The 21,884-nt window shown below is 40.1% G+C and overlaps 1 protein-coding gene across 4 annotated transcripts in view; it reads right to left on the reverse strand.

Moving 5' to 3' along the window:
- The window catches only part of PPARG (peroxisome proliferator activated receptor gamma), a 124,227-nt gene that overhangs the window by 98,844 nt on the left and 3,499 nt on the right, over nt 1-21,884 (reverse strand). For 2 of the 4 annotated variants that reach the window (XM_061128911.1, XM_061128910.1), the window contains exon 2: nt 1,931-2,021. The gene's annotated coding sequence lies outside the window, so the exon portion shown is untranslated. Of the gene's footprint in view, nt 1-1,926; nt 2,022-21,884 lie in introns of all 4 variants that reach the window. The other 2 variants (XM_061128909.1, XM_061128908.1) reach the window with 1 other exon arrangement.

Below are 21,884 nucleotides of genomic sequence, written 5' to 3' on the forward strand. Positions count from 1 at the left end.
TAGGGGCTGGGAGTAACTGGTTGGAGAACTAGGTGGAGAACTGTGGAGCCTGGGGAAGCTCTGTGTACGCACAGGATTAAGAGCGAGCTCAAAGTGTAATCCTTGGTGAGAAGACTGTTCTAAAGTTGGCAAACAAACAGAAACTCTCTCTGAAAACCACTGAGAATCTAATGAGAATGGTTACTGAGGGACTCCAATGTAACTCCGGAAGAACGTCTCATCTTGAAATAATTTCAGGTTGACAGAAACGTTGCAAAGATACAGTTCCCGTGTCACGTGTGCTGGGCGTCCTACTGGGAACATTTTACAACCACAGCCCGACGAGGAAAACTAATAAATGAATTGGCACAAGAATGTAAACCGCTTGACGCGGATTTCACCGGTTTTTCCACTCATGCCCTTTCTCAGTTCCAGGGCCCAATCCAGGATCCCACATTGTGTTCTGTAGCTATTTCTCCTTATTTCCTCCAGCTTCTCACTCTTTCTTCTTCTTCTTGTTTTCTTTAAGTGGTTTTACTGAGGTATACTTGACATAGAGTGAAGTGCACATACTTAATGTACCGTACCTCAGTCTTTCCTTGTCTTTCATGCCCTGGACACTGTTGAAGAATGCTGGTGAGGTATTTCGTGGGATGTCTATTGAGATTTGCCCAACATTTTCCCAGATTCTACTACCGTTATGAATTTTGGGGAAGAATTCTGAGGACCTGATGGAACCTTTTCAATATGTGTTACTACTGTGGATATAAACCTATTGACCTTGGTCACTTGGTTAAAGTGGGGCCTGCCAGCATTCTCCCCCATAACGTACCTACTTTTCTCTTTGTAATTAATAAATATTTGGAGGGAGATACTTTGAGGTTCTGGGTCCACATTCTGCTCCTCCTGACACTCATCTTCTGAGTTCTGGCAGGTGGGCCTGCCGGGGGCAGTCACTGCTGCTGGGCTTCTCTGAAGGCAGTTTTCCATCTCACTCATCCCTTTCACGTTTACTGATTTAAATTCTTCTGTACGGAAAAGTACTTCTTCCATTTACTTGTTCATTCAGTCCTTCATTTATTTTGTTTTGTGCCTTTCTCGTTCAGTCGTGTCTGACTCTTTGCAACCCCACGGACTGTAGCCCGCCAGGCTTCTCTGTCCACGGGATTCTCCCGGCAAGAATACAGGAGCGGGTTGCCATTTCCTCCTCCAGGGGAATCTTCCCGACCCAGGGATCAAACCTGTGTCTCCTGCATTGGCAGTTGGGTTCTTCACCATCTCAGACACCAGAGAAGCCCTTTCTATCAGTATAGAATCATGTGTGTGTACATATATATATACATATATGTATATATGTGTATACACACACACACACACACATACATACATGATTGTATATAGATGGGGGTTGTAATCCAAAGCTGTAGTTCTTAAAAATTTTATTGTTCAAATTATTCCAGCCTAGGTCACTGGGAGTTGAAATTATTTGAATAACAAAACAAATAACTGTAGCACTGGATTTTAATGCCCCAGATAGAATATATATACCTGGGCATTGGAAAAATTAAGCTACTTTCTCCTCTGTGACCTGGTATCATGGCTGCAAGACTTATAGGGAATCAGGCAAGATATTTTTATTTTTCTCTCAATTTAACAACTACTAACACAGGAATCTAATATAATGTACTTGAAACTTCTTATTTTCTAAGGATCTGAGTTATTTTCTCAACTTCTAGGTCACTTTCCTATCTTTGTTTTGTCTTAGACAAGTAAGTTACTGTGGCCTCCGTTCACTGACTGATAGATTATACAGTAGAAAGTATTCTGATAGTCAAAATAAAAGCTCTCTAAGAAATTTTGCAATAAAATACTATGAAGCATTCACAGCTTTTTTTTTTTTAAAGATTCTTTTAAATACAAATTTAGTACAATAAATTCAGAATTTACCTACTGTTCAGGGCTGACACTTGTTTAAGGAAACGTCCCTCTTGTATGTCTGTGGCTTAGAGTTGTATGTTGTGGCTTCTTTCAAACCTGAACAACTGAAAAGAAAGAAGATTTTTAATATACACACATATTCAAAATTCTTAGACAATCTCATCTGTCAAGATGGATAAGCACAAATACATGTATTTTCTCTGTTGGATTTCATCCTGAATGTTTGCCTTCCCTGAGCTTAGAATGCTCTGCATTCTCTAGAAGCAGACAACAGACTGACTAATAAATCATGGAGAATCTTCCTGAACAGACAAGTCTGTCACTGATCATGAGTCAAGGTCCTTTGTCTCACCCATTTTTTATGCAGACTTAATAATCGCACCTATGTTGCTGTGCAGACTTAAGAAAAAAACTAGATCGTAAAAGGATTACTAACCTCAAAAGATAGGTGACTGATAAAAGTTATATACAGCAAAGATGACATTTACGAAAATACAAGCTTGTTCTAGAGGGCACATCCCTGCTAACCTAAAGTAAGTGTCACAACCATTTAGAGACAAGAGATGTCACGCATTTCATGTGGAGCCTTAAAAAATTTTTTCTTTAACTTTTTATTTGCGAGTACAGCCAATTAGTAATGTTGTGACAGTTTCAGGTGGACAGCAGAGGGACTCAGCCTTATACATACATGTATCCATCCTCTCCCAAACTCCCCTCCCAGTGGATCAGATTTATACAAGGAAGACGCAGAGAGCAGATTATTAGTAATCATGCCAAAGGTCTAAGAATGTGTATCCTTGGCTCTCACAAACGACTCAGGGATCCTAGAATAGCTGTGCGTTCGTAAAGACAAAATAGCACCCAGTGCCAAAGCCTTATCATCAGGGCCTTCAAAGTCCCAACAGCCAGACCCAACATTCTGCCCAGTCTAACCTCCCCCAAATTCCCATTTCTCTTTTCTTTTTTTTAAATTCTGCACCCTTCCATCTGGAGTTTGCAAAAAACCTAATCTATTACATCCAATGCATGGCATAAACGTGTTGTTGTCATTTAGTTGCCCAGTCATGACTCTTTGCGGCCCCATAGACTGCAGCACGCCAGTCCTCCCTGGCCCTCACCATCTCCCTGAGTCCGCCCAAGTTCATGTTCATTGCATCGGTGATGCCTTAGTCATCTCATCCTCGGATGCCCTCTTCTCCTGCCCTCAATCTTCCCCAGGGAGGGAATAGCAAACCACACCAGTATACTTGCTGTGAGAACCTCATGAACTGTACAAAAGGCATAAACGTAGTGGATCATGAATATAAAATGTTTTCTCATTTTGTTATTTCTGCATTAAAAGAATATAAACTGCAGCTAGTGTATTTTGCTTGATTATTTGTTTCTTTCCCCAGCATTGGTTAGTACTTCTGTTTGGAAATTGAAAACCTCCTAATGTGAACTCAGCACCAATGGTTAGGGAAACTATTTTGTTTTCAGGACAGGGCACAGACAGAACTAACTTGTCCGAGTTTTAGACCAGCGTGCTTTGCTTTCTGACTGTTGATCTGTATTGGAGCAATGTAGTCTGCACGTGAAACACTCTCTCACCTGTTCGTAAAAAATGAAAGGAGTGCCCACATCAAAACTGCTCATAACATATAATACACATGATACGTGAGAAATAACTTCTCTACAATGGACTACCACTTGGACTTTTTTCACCCTTAAGTCAACTAAAACGTGTTCAAATATGTGAAAACACAAGGAAAGAATAATGATAAAGAAAAATTTGAATAAAATCTCTATCTGAAAAAGTAAAGAATGTTGACTCCAGGCTAAGATTAAATCATATTAGGTTTTCTTGACACTCACCTGAAATACATATGAATTCATTAAAAAAAAACTGACAGGAAGAAAGTTAAGCTCTCTGGAAACTGCTATGTAGTCCTACCTTGTGGCCCTAAGAGTTGGACCAGACAGAAAACTGGGCCAGTTTCTGTGACTTTCAGAAAGTCTCTCTAACTTTTTCTCAAGCCCCTTCCCTTTGGTAAACTCAGTAATCTGCTCTCTGTATCCATTCAGAACTGCACTGTGCCATAGAAGGTATAGTTTCCAGACATAAAATGTAATAATCGGCCAGAAACAAGATCCATTCTGGGGGCGGTATATACCAAGGGTTATAGCTCTTTCACGTTCCCCATCTGATCAGTTAAACGCAGACTGGGGTAGAGTCATTCATTCATAAATCTCTCTCCTCATCGATGTAAGCCAGAGAACTAGGCTGTGAAGACAGCAGACGAGCCCCTCCCACTTCAACAGAACCCACACTAGACAGGGTCTGTTCACATCTACCCATCCAACTTTCTATTATCTGAGACAGGCTTTCTACCAGAATCTAAGTAGATGATAATACAAGCCAAAAGGCAACTTAATCTGCTCTGTCTGAAATGATAAAAATGGTAAAAGTCGACTTAAGAAACAGGAAAATAATTAAAAATGGAAACAACTGAAAACTTATCAAAGAATTACTTCCCCAAGAAGCTTTGGGCCTTGATAATTTTACAGATAATTTTTTTCCAAGTGTTCAAGGCAGAAATGTTTTTTGCTACATAAAATTGTTTCTGAGTAGGGAAAAAAAGTGACCAAATTAATTTTCAACACCTAAAAAGAACAAAAATACCAACTTCACTTATTAATACTGACGCTAATGTACAAATAAAATGCTAATCAACAAATGCCAATAGTACAGTAAAAGAATAAAACACCATAATAAAGTTGGATTTATCTCAGAAAAACAAAGAAGATTTAATATTGGAAAATCTATTAGAATAATGTGTTCCAGCAAGTGGGTCAAATTTTAAAAGAAACCACATGACTACCTCAAAAACTACAAGAAAAATACCCAGTAAAATTCAACATTCATTCTTGCAAATACTTCCTTAGAGATCTAAGAAACTTTAAAAACAAGAATATTAATCTCAACATTACAGTGAACATCATCTTATTTGTGAAATATTACAGCAGCAGCATCCCAAATATACGTTCTATAGATAACTAGATTCCTCAAGATTTTCCAGTGGAAAAGCTTCCACCATGAAATGAATCTGCACATATTGTTCATATCTGGAGATTAATAAAGTACATTAACATTGGATATGTTCTGTAGGCTCCATGATCAGAAAAAAAAAAAAAAAAACCAACAATATCAACAATAACAATCTGCTTAGCTATTTAGCTCACTAGTTTTCAAATGTATTTGAACATTTTTCTCACTTTCCATTATTTCACTCAACCCACTTCAGTGTGGCTTTTGCCACCCACCTTTCTACTGAAACTCAAGCAAAAGTGACAAGTAGGCTCCTTCTTAATAAATCCATTAGGCTTTTCTTGGTTTTCATTCTATTTGCGCAGTGGTGTGCTGTTAAGTGAAAGTCGCTAAGTCACGTCTGACTCTCTGCAACCCCATGGACTCCAGCCTGCCAGGCTCCTCTGTCCATGGGATTCTACAGGCCAGAATACTGGAGCGGTTGCCATTCCCTTCTCCAGGGGATCCTCCCAACCCAGGGATTGAACCTGGGTCTCCTGCACTGCAGGTAGATTCTTCACCGTCTCAGCCACCAGGGAAGCCCAATGTTTAATAACTGGGTCTCCTGGCAGGAAAAATGCTCTGGTTTGCAGTGTTTTTCTTTCCTGTGGTGGAAATACTCCCACGGTGACTGATTTCAGGCCACCAACAAGACAGCAGAGATGGGCGGAGCTGAGGCAGGAGCAGCGCATGACACAGGATCCCGGCCTCCCAGATGCAATCCCAACCAACACGTCAGCGGTGCAAAAAAAAATCAGGAAGCGACGCGCTTGGTGTGGTTGACTACCTTCTTTTTTCCAGCATCACCTGTTTCATTGCTGGTGCATGCAATGTAACTTTTAATAATGGCCGTGGGTAACAAACAGTTCACAAAACCCCCCAAATTTAACAGTTGACTTCTACATGCCCTTCTGAGCTGGCTCGGGCATCAGTGCCTCTGCCTCTGCGTCGTTTGTTATTCTGCCCATCCTCTGCTCTTGAAACCTCTCTTCCCTTTGCTGCCCAGGGATCAGTTTCTCTGAATTCTTAGCCTTAGTCTACGCCTACTGTGTTAGTCTTTTTTCTTGGCACTTCTTCCTCCTGAGTTCTTCTATTCCATGTGTTATGCAAATTCCGTCTTGTCCTCACTCTCATCTATAAACACAACTAACTTGATTACAGCTCCCAGATCTTCATCTCTAGCCACACATCTTCTCTCAAGACTTCTCAATGTGTATTTCCATTTTTGGCGGGGAACACCCCTCCTCGACTTTCTTCAGGAACCTCACACTCAGCATCCCCTAAGCTACCCATCTTCATCCTCTTTGGAATTAAGGAAGCACAATCCAACACATGCTGGACCCCTCCTCGCCTCCCGTCAGATGAAAGGTTTTCCATCTCTCCTCCAGACTCGCAGAGGATGTTCAAGGAGGCCCAACTCAATACCTTCACCTCCCTTTCCTTTGACTTTTTCATGTCCTACGCTTTCCAAAGCATCTCCTGCAGCAAAAGTCCTCCTAACTCAACACGTCCTCCATCCCCAGCCCAGTAAAGTCATGATCTCCCCTTCCTCTCTGTCCCAGCTCTTTAGAACTGTGGCAACTTAAATCTTCTCCAACTTTTCATATCTAGCCCCTTTCTACCATTCTCTAATACCTGACAAAAATGAAGGAACTGACCTAGCAAAATCAACTTTTCTAAGGGACAGGGGAAAGAAAAGAAAAAGAAAGAAAGTGAAGTCGCTCAGTCGTGTCCTACTCTTTGGGGCCCCATGGACTGCAGCCCACCAGGCTCCTGTCTATGGGATTTCTCAGGCAAGAATACTGGAGTGGGTTGCTATTTCCTTCTCCAAGATGCTCTCAAATGAAAAGTATTTTTGGTGCACTGAGGGAAGGCGAAAGTGTATGAATGCTCCCAAATGACCAATTTCTATCCCATTGAGTTAAATACCTGGTCTGCCACTGACCTCCCCGCCCCCAAATTGCTGACTGATTCCATGAGAAGCCAGAGTCAAGATGAGCTGATCATACCCTTCCCTAGATTTTTACAACGTTCCCATTCAAAACTGCCTACTAAATTGATGTCTATAGCCTGAGGTGACAAAATAAGGTGACTTTATTTGAATGAAGAGGAATTTAAGAGAAAGGGAAAAATGGAAATAAAGAATCTCCTAAGAGCGGTTGGTTTTCAGTGACAGCAGAGTTAGTGAATATAAAGATTTGGTGATCTACTTTACTTTGCCACAAGTAACAATTAGAAGTACTTTCAAGTTGCTTCCCGCTAACACATAAACCAATTGACAGTGAAGCAGAACAGCTGAAAAGCTTGGATCTAATCCTTGGGTACATCTGAATGCGGTTACACTTCTGTGGATGGAATTGCTAGGTGTGGAATGGTGCTGGTAGTATGGGGTGCAGTTATCTCATTCTCTGGCAAGTTAAATACTGGGAAATTAGACTCTGGTGAGTGTGCGCAAGACGTGCCTGGGTTTAGGCTGCCTGAGTTCGGATCTCAGGTTTATCACCTGGCAGGTTATTTTTACCTCTCTGGGTTTGTTTCTTCATCTGCAAAACAGAGATAATAGTGTATACCTTTTACAGATTGCTGGACGACTAAAATGAGACACGGTATGTAATGTGCCTAAAATAGAGCCTGATATAGAATCAGGGCTCGGTAAATATTAACTATTGCTATCAATTGCTGGGTTACTTTTTTGATGCCTGAGATAGTTAAGGAAGAGTCCTTTAGAAGGATGGGTAAATGACAGTTTAGCTGAGGATTTAAACTGTGGAGCAGACTGAAGTGGAGACTGAACTGGAAGGAAGCATTATCTAAACATGAAACTCTATGGTTACATTTATAAACCAATCGTAAACTAAGTTATTCCAATGAATAATAATATTACTCCAGAAAGTTATGATACCTATTCAGGATTAGGAAGGAGAATGAAACTGTAGATCTGAAATGAAAAGCAATAGGAACTTCCTGGTGGTCCACTGGCTAAGACTCTGTGTTCCCAACGCAGAGGGCCCGAGTTTGATCCCTGGTCAGGGAATTACATCCCACATGCTGCAACAAGAGCTTTCACGCCCCAACAAACATCAAAGATCCTGCAAGCCACAACTAAGACCCGCCGCAGTCAAACAAATAAATAAAACTAGACATTAAAAAAAAACAAGACTTCCAAACTTAAAAAAAAGCAACAATATTTGTTGAGCATCTGACATTTGTTAGCAGTGTTCTAGGCACTGGGGATAAACAATGAACAAAACAGAGAAATATTCCAGCTCTTGTGTAACTGTGTAAATCAAGATGTAATTTAAAAAATTAGATGGTGCTAAAGGATCCCATGATATATCTGATACATGTACCATGTGGAAAAATGAGGAACTAAGGTTGTTAAAGACAATTAGCTATTTCAATAAGCTATGGTGCTTTACTAGGAATTATGACTTAAGATCTGTTGATCCCCTTCTCCAAATCTGAGGATTAGTGATTCACTAATTTTTAAAAAAATCAATTAAAATCCACTTATAAGTGATAATCAATTTTATTTCATGTCTGAAAGAGCAACATAAGCATGTCGCTCATGTTACATTCGGGGAAAAAACCCCTGAATGTACATCATGGTGACTATACTTGTTAACACTGTATTATATAATCAAAATTTGCTAAGAACATAGAACTTACATTTTCTCTCCAAAAAAGAAAAAAAAAAAAAAGGAAAGAGGGGTATTTGTGAGGTGATGGATGTTAATTAACAAATGGAGGGAAGCCTTTCACAATACATAGGTATTTCAAATCACCAGAATGTACATTTTAAATTTATGTCAATTTATGTCAATTATACCTCAATAGAGTAAAAAAATACCCATGTCCTTATTTGATTAGTGGATTAAAAATACATTCCTTTTCCATACCGTAGTTAAGAGACTGGACCAAAAACAGAGGTATTAGGAAACGAGAAAAGGAAGAGGGCCATCAGATGAGAGAGAAGAAAAAGAAGGAAAAAAAGGGACAGAATATGGAAAACACCAGAATATTAAAAAAAAAAAAGGGGGGGGGATAAGAACACAGTTAGAGTAAGAAAGGTGGGTAAGAAAGAACCCACCTGCCAATGCAGGAGACGCGGGTTTGAGCCCTGAGCGGGGAAGATCCCCTGGAGGAAGAAATGCCAACCCATTCCAGTATTCTTACCTGGAAAATCTCATGGACAGAGGAGCCTGCCGGGCTACTGTCCATGGGGTCGCAAAAATGGTCGGACACGACTGAGCAACTAAACAACAAGAAACAAAACGAGCAAGAATTGAGGGGCAGGGGGAGGCGGGAGGAGGGTGGTAAGGAGGAAAGAGACAGGAGAGGAGGGGCCCAGAAAGCAGAGTTGGAGGAAATGACTTTTCCCATTTCAGCTCAGCTGCTCTCTGTGGACCCAGACTCAGAAAGAGCCAGCACTGGGATTTTAAACATTGTGTGGGAATTAAGAAGCCTCCACAATTACTGAGCCAAAAAGTGTTCACACTGGTAATTACAAAAGGATGTTGTTGCCTTAAGGAACCTGTCTGTTTTTCTCTCTAAGCTCACACTTTCTTTACTCCCGTGCTTGCATTTATAGTAGTTTCCCATGTGAAGTGCTTTGTCCACCATATCGTTCGATGAACAACACTCAACAAATATTTATTGATTACGGGGCTTCCCAGGTGGCTCAGCAGCTCACCTGCCAATGCAGGATATGCAGGAGACATGGGTTCGATCCCTGGGTTGGGAAGATTCCCGGCAGTAGGAAATGGCAGTCCACTCCAGTATTCTTGCTTGGAAAATCCCATGGACAGAGACGCCTGGCGGGCTAAAGTCCGTGGGGCCTCAAAGAGTCGGACACGACTGAGCACTGAGCAAGCATGCCTCACTCCTACAGGAGTCTAGCTCTCCAGATTCTCCCAAGTACAATCAATCTATGATCATTTGAACTGCTCAAATGTTGACAATTAGAATTTGAGACTTGTCATAACTAAGTGAAATAAGCTGAATAATAAAAGTTATTTGAGCTTTCACCCACACCAAAACGGAATCCCAAAGACATTCCCCACACGGGTAGCCTGCCTGGTCTTGTTCGGCCTCTGCATTACATCACAGGAGTGGGGACTAATGATTTCAGGGTCAGCAGCCTGCCTGTGATTTACGTAACTTCTGCAGAAATCCACGTTGCTTGTGCAAATGTCACATGGAAGAGGAACTTAATGAATAGTAAAATTGGAAATAAATGACAGCTGAGGAGGCATGTGAGAACAGTACTTTCTTTAAAAAGAACTGCGGGACTCACTGCGCAGGTAGGTTTAAAAATCAAACTTGCAGGCAAATGTAGGGAAATATAGTTACTAGTACTGATGAGAATGGCAGTGGACATTGTCGTTCCAATACAGTCAAATAAGAAAGAGACAGGAATGTACTCTGCAAAAATGCTGCAATCACTAGCTGTATACCTAAAACTTACACATTACTGTCAGTCATCTACACTTCAAGTTAAAAAAAAGAGAAAGAACTCTGTTCTCCGAAGTTAATGTTACAGAGCAGGGAATCACCTTAACATCGGAAGGGACTTTATAAGGTCCCTGATTCCTTTCTCCTATCAAATAAGACCCCTTAACAGACAGCCATTCAGATTCTGCCTAAATATCTCTACTGACAAAAGCATGCACTTGGCACTCACACGACGGCCTTCCCCACCTCTGGACAACTGTGGTTGTGAGGTTGTTTTTGAGCTCGCGTATGCCTCCCTTTAATTTCTAGCGACTCTTTGACAGTCTATGACCTAGGAGCTCCATAAGGGAAAGGAGCAACCTGCCTTGCTCACTGTTCGTCGAGAGCCAGCGCGACACGTGGCACGGGGTAAAGTGACATAAAAATGAGCCATAAAACTGATGACGCGGCTGAGGACTGCCCTGAGAGGCCCAGTCCTTAAGTCCAGTCCACCTGTCCTTCAGGGCAGTGGAGCTCTAACTCGGGATGAGGGCATTTTTCTTTTTTCTTTTTAACCTGTTGTGGATACTTTTACAAAATGCAAAAAAGCATGTGCCTGAATGTCATGACAATACAGACTTTTTTTCCCCATTACTGATTTTTTTCATTTATTTTTTTAAATTTGACATAGTTAATTTATAATGTTGTGTTTCAGGGGTGCAGCAAAGTGATTTAATTACACATACATATATATTCTTTTTCAGATTCTTTTCCACTATAGGTTACTACAAGATACTGAATATAGTTCCCTGGGCTATACAGTAGGTTCTTGTTGATTACTTATTTTATATGCAGTAGTGTATCCATGGTCAGTTACTCAGTCATGTCCGACCCTTTCCGACCCCATGGACTGTAGCCCACCAGGCTCCTCTGTTTATGGGATTTTTCCAGGCAAGAATCCTGGAGTGAGTTGCCAGTTCCTACTCCAAAATACATGGTATGTATCTACTAGTCTCAAAGTCCTAATTTATCTCCCCCTTCCCTTTTGGTAAGTGTAAGCTTGTTTTCTACTACAAACGGCTGTAAACGCTTATCCTCATATCTGCGCTTACCTTTTACCAAGTCGGAAACAGTGAGCAGAGCAGCATCAGAGCAGGGGCCGTCTCCAGAAGCTGCTTCACGACGGCCCTCTCCTTTTGTCTCTTTCTGTTCTGACAGGCCCTCCTCTGTCCAGATTTTGCGATAGCCTCCCAGCTGCTTGCCCTGCACACTACTGCCAAATAAACCTTCTGATTAAATCATCTCACTCTTCCCCCCAAGACCTGGAATCCCAACCCTTCTTACAAGATAAAGCCCACACTCCTTTGCCTACACCCCGGAACCTTTCTCATCCCATCTGAAATCTACATCTCCAATCCCATTTCTCACTGCTCACACAGACACACGACCCGCTTCCGCTGGGATGATCTCTGCAGAATGACCCCCACAGCCTGTGCTTATTCACTAGTCCAGGCTTTGTTTTCTTGCCCTGGAAATTCTTTCCCCCTTCCTCTTACACCATCTCAAGCCCTGAACTTTTTTTTTTGCTTCTGTGTAAAATTCACATACATAAAATTAACTGTTCTAAAGTGTGCAGTTCAATGATATTTAGGACATCCTTAAAGTCACCTCTATCAAGTTCTGAAACAGCTTAATCTCCTCAAAAGGAAATCCTGCACCATCAAGCAGTCACTCCTCCGGCCCCCTCTGCCTCCAAGCCCTGGCAACAAATAATTCGCTTTCTATCTCCATGAATCTGCCTAGTCTGAGTATTTCATATTAACGAAATTGTATTTTGATTCCTTATCCTTTTCCGGTATATTTAAAAGTCATTTTCCATTTTTTAAAAATTAATTTTTATTGGAGTACAGTGGCTTCATTGTGTCAGTTTCTGCTTTACAGAAAAGTGAATCAGCCACGTGTCCACACATAAGCCCTCTTTTGGATCTTTCTTAAGGTTACCCTGTCAATTCCTCAACTTTTCACATATAATCCCCTGCCCATCTCCTCGTCAGGCTCTTCCTGCGTTCACTACCCTCCGCTCCACACTGATTTTGCCATTCTCTGAATTGCTGTAGCACTTGTTTTCTGCTTTCTTCAGTCCTTAACCACAGGCTGATTTGAATTTTTGGTTAACTGCTTCAGTGTTGCCCCTTTTCGATTCACGTAGCTTATAAACTCTTAGTTCTAGGAGCTCTGCTGTCTCCCTTTGTGCCTAGAGCCTACTGAACCTGTACATAACTCATCGTGTCCGGCTGTGCGTGAATGAGGTGCAAGCGGAAGACGCGGAAGCCTGGACCATCAGCGAGAGCGGGCTCCGGGCCCAGGTCAGCGCTTATCCTCCCTCCTACTGTGGCCTCCGGCCTGCCATGCGCTTCTTCCTCAGCGTCACAGCTATAGGTATGGGACACCTCTTTGCCCTGCTAGGAGATGAACAGGTGTGGCCGCAGGAGGATGATGGCAGGTTGCCCAGGGGTGGAGAGGGTGCAAGTTCCTTGCACTGATCTCTTGCTAAGAGACTCCTACCTTCATTCTTCAGGCACACAAGAAGCCCTACGGAGAAAAGTGGGCGTGCAGGGATGTGACAAGGCCACATTAAAAAAAAAAAAAAAAAAGTTCGCCTGTTTGCTTTGCTTTTATATGTAAATCAGTTCCTTTGCCTGGTATTTTGATTTGAAGTGGCTCATAAACGTGTATCTACCTTGTAAAAGGAGATTAACTGTTAAACAATTATGGTGATAATACTTGTGATTCACATATGAAATAGCTGAGCATATAATTATTTTATACATTATAAACAAATGAATAGGCCGAGACTATGTAGTGTTTTATCTAACAATTGACAGAATGTTTGAAAGGGAACCGGTTTTATTTTCTGCATGAGTAATAAATCTAAGTAACATTCTGGATCACACATCTGTACGAACTTTTCTCCCCGCTGTGGTATTACACTGAATTTGCTACAGTTGCCACTGGAAGTCTCCAAACAAGAAAGTACCACTGGCGCCCTGGCCCTCAGGCCATTTAAAACCTGTTCTTCTGACCAGGACAAGAAAAAGATCCAGCATAGAATGCTAAAGTCTATAATTAACATTTTTTTTTTTCTCTTTCATATCCCACGGTGCTCGCTTTAGCAGAGCAAAATGGAAATTTCTTCTGGCATTAATTTCATATCACTCTGTGTAACCAAAAATGTTAAAATAGAAATAAACATTTTTAGAGATGTTTAGGGAATTCCCTAAACATCAGTAAAGAATCCGCCTGCAATGCAGGAGACCTGGGTTCGATCCCCGAGTCGGGAAGATCCCTTAGAGAAGGGAATGGCGACCCACTCCAATATGCTTGCTGAGAAAATCACATGGACAGAGGAGCCAGGCGGGCTACAATCCATGGGGTCACAGAGAGCCAGACATGACTGAGCGACTTTCACTTCACAGTAAAGATGTGGAGAACAGTAGCACTGAGAAACCCACAATGAAATAGCACAAAGCAGTCCTCAAAACCAAACCAGGTTTGAAAGCATTTATAAAGTAATGACAACATGCTCAGTCCCCTCTGCTGTGGGCTGTGAAATAGGGAAGGGAAGCAGGGCACATACACATGAGAAGAATAAAAAGAGCCTCCACGCTCATTTCTACTCTCTAGGAATTCATAATTCTGCTTGGTACAGAACTTGCACATAAAACTTGTAAGACCTGACTGCAAACAATCAGCAAATACAATGAGTGATATAGAATCTGGAACGTGTTAAACTGCATTTCAGGGTAAATCTCTTCCAATTATGTTTCAGCTAAAAGTAAAGTTAGTTTGCATTTTCTGAGTTTAATAGCTAGTGGCCAGGGTGAATTATTTCACACGCATATAGTGTGACAGAGGAAATCCATTTGACACTTAAAACTTCACGTGTGGGGCAAAAACAAAATGTTTGTGTGTATGCGCTGTGCTTCGTCAGGATCAGAGATGGTTCCAGCTGGTATGTACCCATGGTCAAGTGCACACGGATCGTGTGAATGGCCTAAAGACACATCATACCCATATGCTGTGTTCCGTCACTTAATTATTTTCTTAACTTTCACTGAGTTCGGTTATTTGCCTGCCTGGTGCTAGATTCTGATTCCCTTCTCCAATCTGAAAAGCACCTGGGCCACCAACTGTAAAGCCATGTCAGATTTTGCTTCCAGTATAAGGAAACCTAGCCCTGGAAAGCGAGTGGTCATCTGATAAACGTTCACGGATTTTTGAATAAATTACGGTGAAATTTGTAAAGTTCGAAGGTTTTGGTTACATCTGCATTGAGATGCACTCTAATATTCCATGTCTATATAAGAAAATATTAATTCTACTTAACTTCATATAACTTCCTTCAAAATCTATTTTCCTTACCATTTTTTTCCCCCAAAGTTTCATATTGTTCAGGATTTATCTCTAAGTGGCCAGTAAGACATTTTCTGAGAATTTAAAAACAGAACTGAAATGGTAATCAGACAACTGGATCGTGCGTACAGAAGTTGAAATAGCTGTAATACTTACACTGACCAAGGGACAGTCATTTGAAGTAAGATCTGGGTCTCCTTTTACTCAAATATTATATTCTAACTATTTAAAAATTCTAAATATGCTTTTAAATGGTAAGTTGCTAACTGTATTTCCCAGGGGGAAAAAGTGTTTTTGTTTTTGTTTTAATTTTAATGGGATAGTCTCAGTGAAATTTGTTTCACATATTTGTTAGGTGTAATTCATTTTTCTGGTAAATAAAGTTATGAACTAAATACACTTGGATAGTTAACCACTTAAATATATCCATTTTGAGATTACTGTGAAATAAATACTCCTTCTGCAAAGTGAATCAGCATCCTATTATTTGTATTTTCAAGAAAAGTTAATAGCTTATTAACAAAAGATGCATTCTTACATCCTTTGCTAGTAAACTTTGTTGCTGAGAGAGAAATGAAATAATACAATAATTATATTATTTATTATGTGTGATACATACTACGTATGTATAACCTAAAATAATATAAGAGATTTAGGAAAAATATTCAAGGACACAGGTGTTCCCCTCCTTCACATCTAACTCAAAGACAGCCACCCAGTTCCAGGCTGGCCTGGCAACACTGCCTGGTCACAAGGCAGGGCTTAGACTATTGCTGCTCTTAGTCATCACCTCTCCCACGAACACCCTCGTTAAATCTAGATAACAATACTCATGAATGTCAGGAGGGGTATCCTTGTCTGTTTTGTTCACTGCTTTAAACTCCTTCTCTAAAACAGCTCTTGGCACAAAGTGGGAGCTCAGTAGATTTTTCTCGGATAAATAAATCTTCTCTAAAAAGGAGCTTCTCCTCTGTAGATTTGTTCTTGGGAGTACGAGGATCATCTCCAGGTTTGTGTCACCCGCTGAGGTTTGCCTTGGGCTGTATTAAGGATTAAATCATCAGAAATGGTGGCGGCAGGGGGTGGGGGGGGAAGAAGAGAGAAATATCTAATATCCCTGATATAAAGTTTCTAAAAAAACATTTAAAACTTTGTTTTCATTTAGATAAAGGCTATTCTAAAGGCATCAGGCTGATATAAATTTCTCAAAAGAAGTTCCAAAGAAACTGACAAGAAAAATGTAACCTGTAATCTGGGTCGAAGGCAAAACTATTTAATTTTCCCTTTGGGATTTTCTAGAGCAATGCAACAGAAAAAAGGAAAAAGTATTCAATTCAAAGGACATAGCTCTGTGTGTGTGTGTGTGTGGATAGTATACACACATACACACATATATTGCTGTGTGTGTGCGTCTTTTACTGTGTTCACTCTGAAGTCTGACAAGATTTTGGGAAACCTCTACTCATTTGCTATTTTAAAATTCTTGCTATTTTAAAAATTATTATTACAAATTATAGCAAGGTCTCACAATAACCATTTGTAATAGAAGTTTAACCCTCTTGTGCTTCTGCATCAGCTATTTACAGTTACAAGTTCAGTATTCTATCAGAGTTAGAAGACAAACTATCCCGAGGTTATTTAATTTTAGGGAGAAAAAAAAAAAAAACCCATAATAGATATACATAGTTTTTAGAAAAAGACTTAAAAGGGGATAGCTGGAAAGTAAAATAACTCTGGAAACTACTGTTTAAAAAGAGCTGCTGTTTGGTGGATGCTAAAGATCAAAGAGAGCACAGACCCAAAGAAATCAATGAAATCAAACTGTACGTATGACTGAGGAAACCAAGAGGCTGTACAAAGATGGTGCACTTTTTCCTCCCAGAGCCCAGTCCAGCAGAGCACAGAGAAGCCTTGCCTGTGAGGGAAAATTAAGTGTGAAATAAAACTGGGTATAACAGAAAAGAACTCCTGTACTGTCTCACATTATATTCAATGGCTTAAAAGCAATAAAATAGCTAGAGGGTTCTCAATGTTTAATTTACTCTTTGCTTGATCTTTACTGATCAGGGTCACAGACATACTAAAAAATAAAAGCAATAAATGTAGGCTTTTAAGTATAGGAGTAATTTTTATATTAACGGCTAAATTTTGGGAAAGAGAGAAAAACATAAAAGCAAACAAAAAGCCTTCCATATCTATTTTAAAAATATAAAATACATTTTTTCGTAACTTTTGTATTGTCTCTTCACATGCACGTTTATATAAGGTTTCAATCAATGGTGCACATACATTCTTTATGCTACTTTTTTAAAAATATTTTTCAAGTTTGCTCTAGTTTTCCAATTTGTCACTGACAATTACATAACATTCCACCTACTAATTACATCATAATTTACTTAAGCATTCCGCTGCTGTTGAATAGTTATTTCCAAATATTCGTTCCTATAGCAATGCTTGTATGAAAGTCTTTGTGTATGTGGCTTGTCCTATGTCCTCCACCCCTTGGGAAAAAATCTCCAAAGCAGGGGTACAGCAGCAGAGTGCGAAATATTTTTCCCAATTGCCTTTTCAGCAGGCAGAACTAAGTGATAATGACAATAGCTATACATAAGAGAACCAGTTTCTTCAATTCCTGAATCACAGAATTTTAGGATTAAAAAAAAAAAAAAAACCTATCACCAACAATCACTAGGACTGGTACATTTCCTACGATTATGAAACTGGAGTTGAAGTTTACAAATCCATATCTTGTAAGACCCACATCTGTTTAATGTGGGTCCTCCAGGGCCAGACCATTGTCAGATACTGTATAAAATCCAGTCTCTGAACTTACAGACTGGGGATTCTTGGCAACCATGCTAAGGTAAGGGGAATCAGTGATTCTCCGACTCAGAAGTGACCCGGCTAGCCTCTACGGACACGAGCTTATCGAAAACAAGACTGAGTCTCTCTAACTAATAAAATGTCAAACCAACAGAGGCAACTTACAGGACGATCTCAAGAGCTTCTATCACTACCAATAGGATCATACATCAGGAGACTTAACTACAGGCAAGAGGGAGAACGATCCGGACTAACCGCGCTGCGCACTGCGCTCCAGGCTCTCAGACGGGACGCGGGGCTCAGCAGCAGTGAGAGGTTCTCACACACGACCCGAGAATCCCCTGCAGGGCTTGTTGGAAGACAGATTATCAGGCCTTCTCCCTAGAGTTTCTGATTCAGTAGGTCTGGGGTGGGGCCTGAGAATTTACATTTCCACCAAGCTCCCAGACACTGCTGCTGCTCCAAGGACCACTCTTTATTTTAGACTATTTCTTGATTATTTTAAAAACATGTATTAAGTACCTAGTGAGTACTGTGCTATGTGCTGGAGACATAAAGATGAGTAAAACCAGTCAGTCCTGTTGAAGAAATTAATAATCTATGTTTTTGTAGACATTGTACTGCTCTCATCCCGAAAGTCAACAAACTGGGACCTTGTTGAAAACAAAGTTTAAAAGTATATTGCTTTTAAATAAAACTAGGGTATTTCTAATTACTTCCAAATGCTTTAGGAAAACATGTAGTAATCCTACACTGGCAAAGGCCTGGGTGTTTTCTTCACTCTTCTGAATTTTCTGAACATATGCAAATAATTTGCTACAGTATCTTCTTCATTTATATATATATACACACCATTCATATGTTTGTTCTCTTTCATAACTTCATCCACCACATTAAAAAGAGAAAGGTTTTATGTAAGTACTTGTCCATACCCAATCAAAACCTTGTTTACAAAACCCAGGTAATTATCAAGTGACAGAAAAAAACAACAGTAAGTACGGTAGGACTTAGGGATTCTCTGATTTCGATTTAGACTTCAGCAACACTGTGGAAAAGTGAATGACACAAGTGTGCAATATGCTTACTTTTACCCATGACGATGGCCTGCAATTAACTGTTAAACACTGCCTATCAGCTGACTCACAGAATTAATGAACTCGCTTTTGAGGTGGCTACTAAGCTTCTATTTCCATCAGATACACATTGATTTCCTGTAAGTATTTTTGGCAAAAAAACATAAAGGGAAAAATAAAGTATGTATAAAATTTTATGATCTGAGGATCTGCCAAAGTCTTAAGCATTATTTACACATCTTTGGCATATTTTTTTATGACGTGATTGAGAGATTCCTCTCATTTCATTCTGTTAGAAAGCTACTTTGTAAGTCTGGAAGAACTCACTCAAGAAGGGACTAGATAATTTGTCTAACGTTACAGAGAGAGGAAGACATAGTGAGAAGTAATATTCATGTATCTAATTATACTAGCCAACTACCAACTCCTAGAGCCTTAAATTTGATAAATTTCTTGAACTGACATTTAGGAATGACGATTTGTTTTTTCTGAAGGAAAAAATGGTTCAAGGAAGAATTACAACACATGTTGATTTTGGTTTTTAGGCCAGGCCGTGCAGCTTGTGGGATTTTAGTTCCCCATCCAGGGATTGAACCCAGCCTCTGGCAATGAGAACGCAGAGTCCTAACCACTGAACCACCAGGGAAGTCCCCTGTGTTGATTTTTAAGAGAAAAAAATATGCCTGTGTGGGAGAATATAGCCTTTTGTGTCACTACTATCTCAAGTGACTATTTGCAAATTTGGTTTCATAAAGGCTGGTTTATGGAGAATTGGGGACAGGACTGCTTTAGTTTTATTCTGCCTTCTCCTGATCCCCTCTTTACATTTCAAGTGTGTTTATTATTCCTTAAAAGCTTTGCCTGCAGGTAGCAAGCAAACCAGGAAACTAACCTCTCAAATTTTTGCTGATAATGTCTTAAAGAATTAACCCTGCTAGGAATAGAGGCATTTTGAAGGCAGACTCCAAACTTTGAAAGGACACAGATGGCGGAGGCGAAATAATGGTCAGTGGGGTGGGGTCAAGGTGAAGGAGTTCTTTCCAGCATCTCGCCACTGCACGTGGCAGTCTCCACCATACAGGAGCAGTTATTCCTTAAACACACAGGATAATAATACCCTCTTTCCATTCACTTGCTGGGGCTCTCTCCTGAAGCCACCTAGAGCACCCGAGACAGTGACAGTGCCAAGCAGCAACTTTAGAATTCAAAGCTGTCCTAAAAGTTTCTGACGTCACCAAGGCACAGGGTAAATTCTTAGAAACCAGCCCCTTCCATTCAGGTCTCTGTACGATTACTGTGCAACCCGCTGAGTGTGGGAAGTGAGCGCACGCAGACCTCTTACACTCCCACTCAGGGTATTTCCCTAGTTTTCTCTCTCCCTCCTAGCTACCTTCTCCTTATCTACGGTAATCTGTGCAGACTTCACACCCCGGGTCTATGCTAATCTGAACTCTTCCCAGAAGGTCAGGAAAGGTGTCTCAAAGAGTCTTATCCACATATTACAATTCTAGATGAATCCACGAATTGAAGTGTTTCTTTAAAGAAAAAAAATCAGTTAAAACTAGCAATGAATTTATTTTCTAAAAATAAACCACTGAAGTGAAATAAAAACTGTTTCTTAAGACACTGAATCAAATTGAACTAAACTATTATAGGATTGAGTGTAAATCCTCCCTTACGGTTTTAAATCTCCATTGTAAATGATTCATGGTGCATGAACTGATGACTTCATTTCTTTCCTTTATGTCTGAGAAATCGCAGTACAGAAAGGAAACCCATCCCAAAAAAGATTTTCAAGTTGAGAGTGGTCTGGTCACTGGAATAGCTGAAGGTATAGCTATGGCTCTGAGAAAGCCAGAGAAGACCCAGGAAGAGAATGAAAATGAGGGCTGCTCCCCACTCCCCAGCTGCAAAGGGGGAGACACAGGGAAATGGAACACCCATCTCCAGGCACGGCCTAACCCTTCTTTGTCCTCTGCCTCCTCATACTTTCAGTGAGGTCCCCACTTGGCCTCTGTAGGGGAACTGGGAACAGAGTGGGGTTCAAGCTGGGAGTCAAGGCCCTTGCTTTCTTGCATAGGAGACAGTTCACAACAGAATGGATTTTTTAACAATCCATAAGAAGAATTTAAAATTTATTATCTGGACGATGCACCCTTAATTACATGCTTTTCCAATGAGTCCCTACTAGTAAACTGGTGGGTTGCTAGGAGGCATGTTCACTTTTCAAGCCACTAAAAGCCTATGTTTTTGGATACGGCTTCTTAGAAGGAGCCCCATGTTTTATGACAAGCACGGTCCCTATTTATTCTTTAAGCCGTGACACTAAAATGTCTTTTGATCTGAAGGATCATAGGCCTCAGTATAAAACAAACACACATTAAGCATTCACAGCGTACGCCATAAAAATATGTAAAGACTAGAATTTCATCAAATAAAAGCACAGCTTGCGCCTTCTAAATGCGTGAAGACGCAAAAATGGACACGAAAGGCTACACACTGTCTACACAGGACTCACAGAGATATTATCAACAGGACAAAAATAATTCTTAGGCTGATTTTTGTCCGAAGTCACCAGAGAATAGGAAATACAGTTTTAAACTGAATAATGATGAAATATCTCATTTCAGAAACATCTGATAAATTGATCACCACATGGCAAGCATTATCTTCTGTTCATTGTTAACAAGAATCTCAAAATTAGTACTAGGGTGAACTATTAATATTTGTAAAAGAATTAGCTCAATTAAATTCAGGGACAAGGTCCTATCATTTAAGATACACAGATTTGCTGATAAAGTCTTAAAATCATACAAAAAAAGCACGGAACAATAATTGCAATATTTTTCAAATTTACACTGATAAGGAAACAGAGAGTTAGAAAGGATAAATGACTTGCCTCACTATAATAATTAAAATGGTTAAAAATGTAAACATTCATAGTCTGAGTTAAACATCTGTTATTAAAACATAGGTGTGCATTGACTGTTGAAGAAAAAAAATAATATATAGACCTGTTTTTTTAAATAAAAAATAATTTAAGTATACACTATTATCGGTGATAGTTGTCTTCACATCTCCAAAAGTTTCCCCTCAAATACAGTCTACTTTATTTGAGCTGATTTCCTTTCAAGAACCTACAGTATTTTAGGTAAATA

Source organism: Dama dama, chromosome 24 (genome assembly GCF_033118175.1).
Source record: "Dama dama isolate Ldn47 chromosome 24, ASM3311817v1, whole genome shotgun sequence".
Classification (NCBI taxonomy): domain Eukaryota; kingdom Metazoa; phylum Chordata; class Mammalia; order Artiodactyla; family Cervidae; genus Dama; species Dama dama.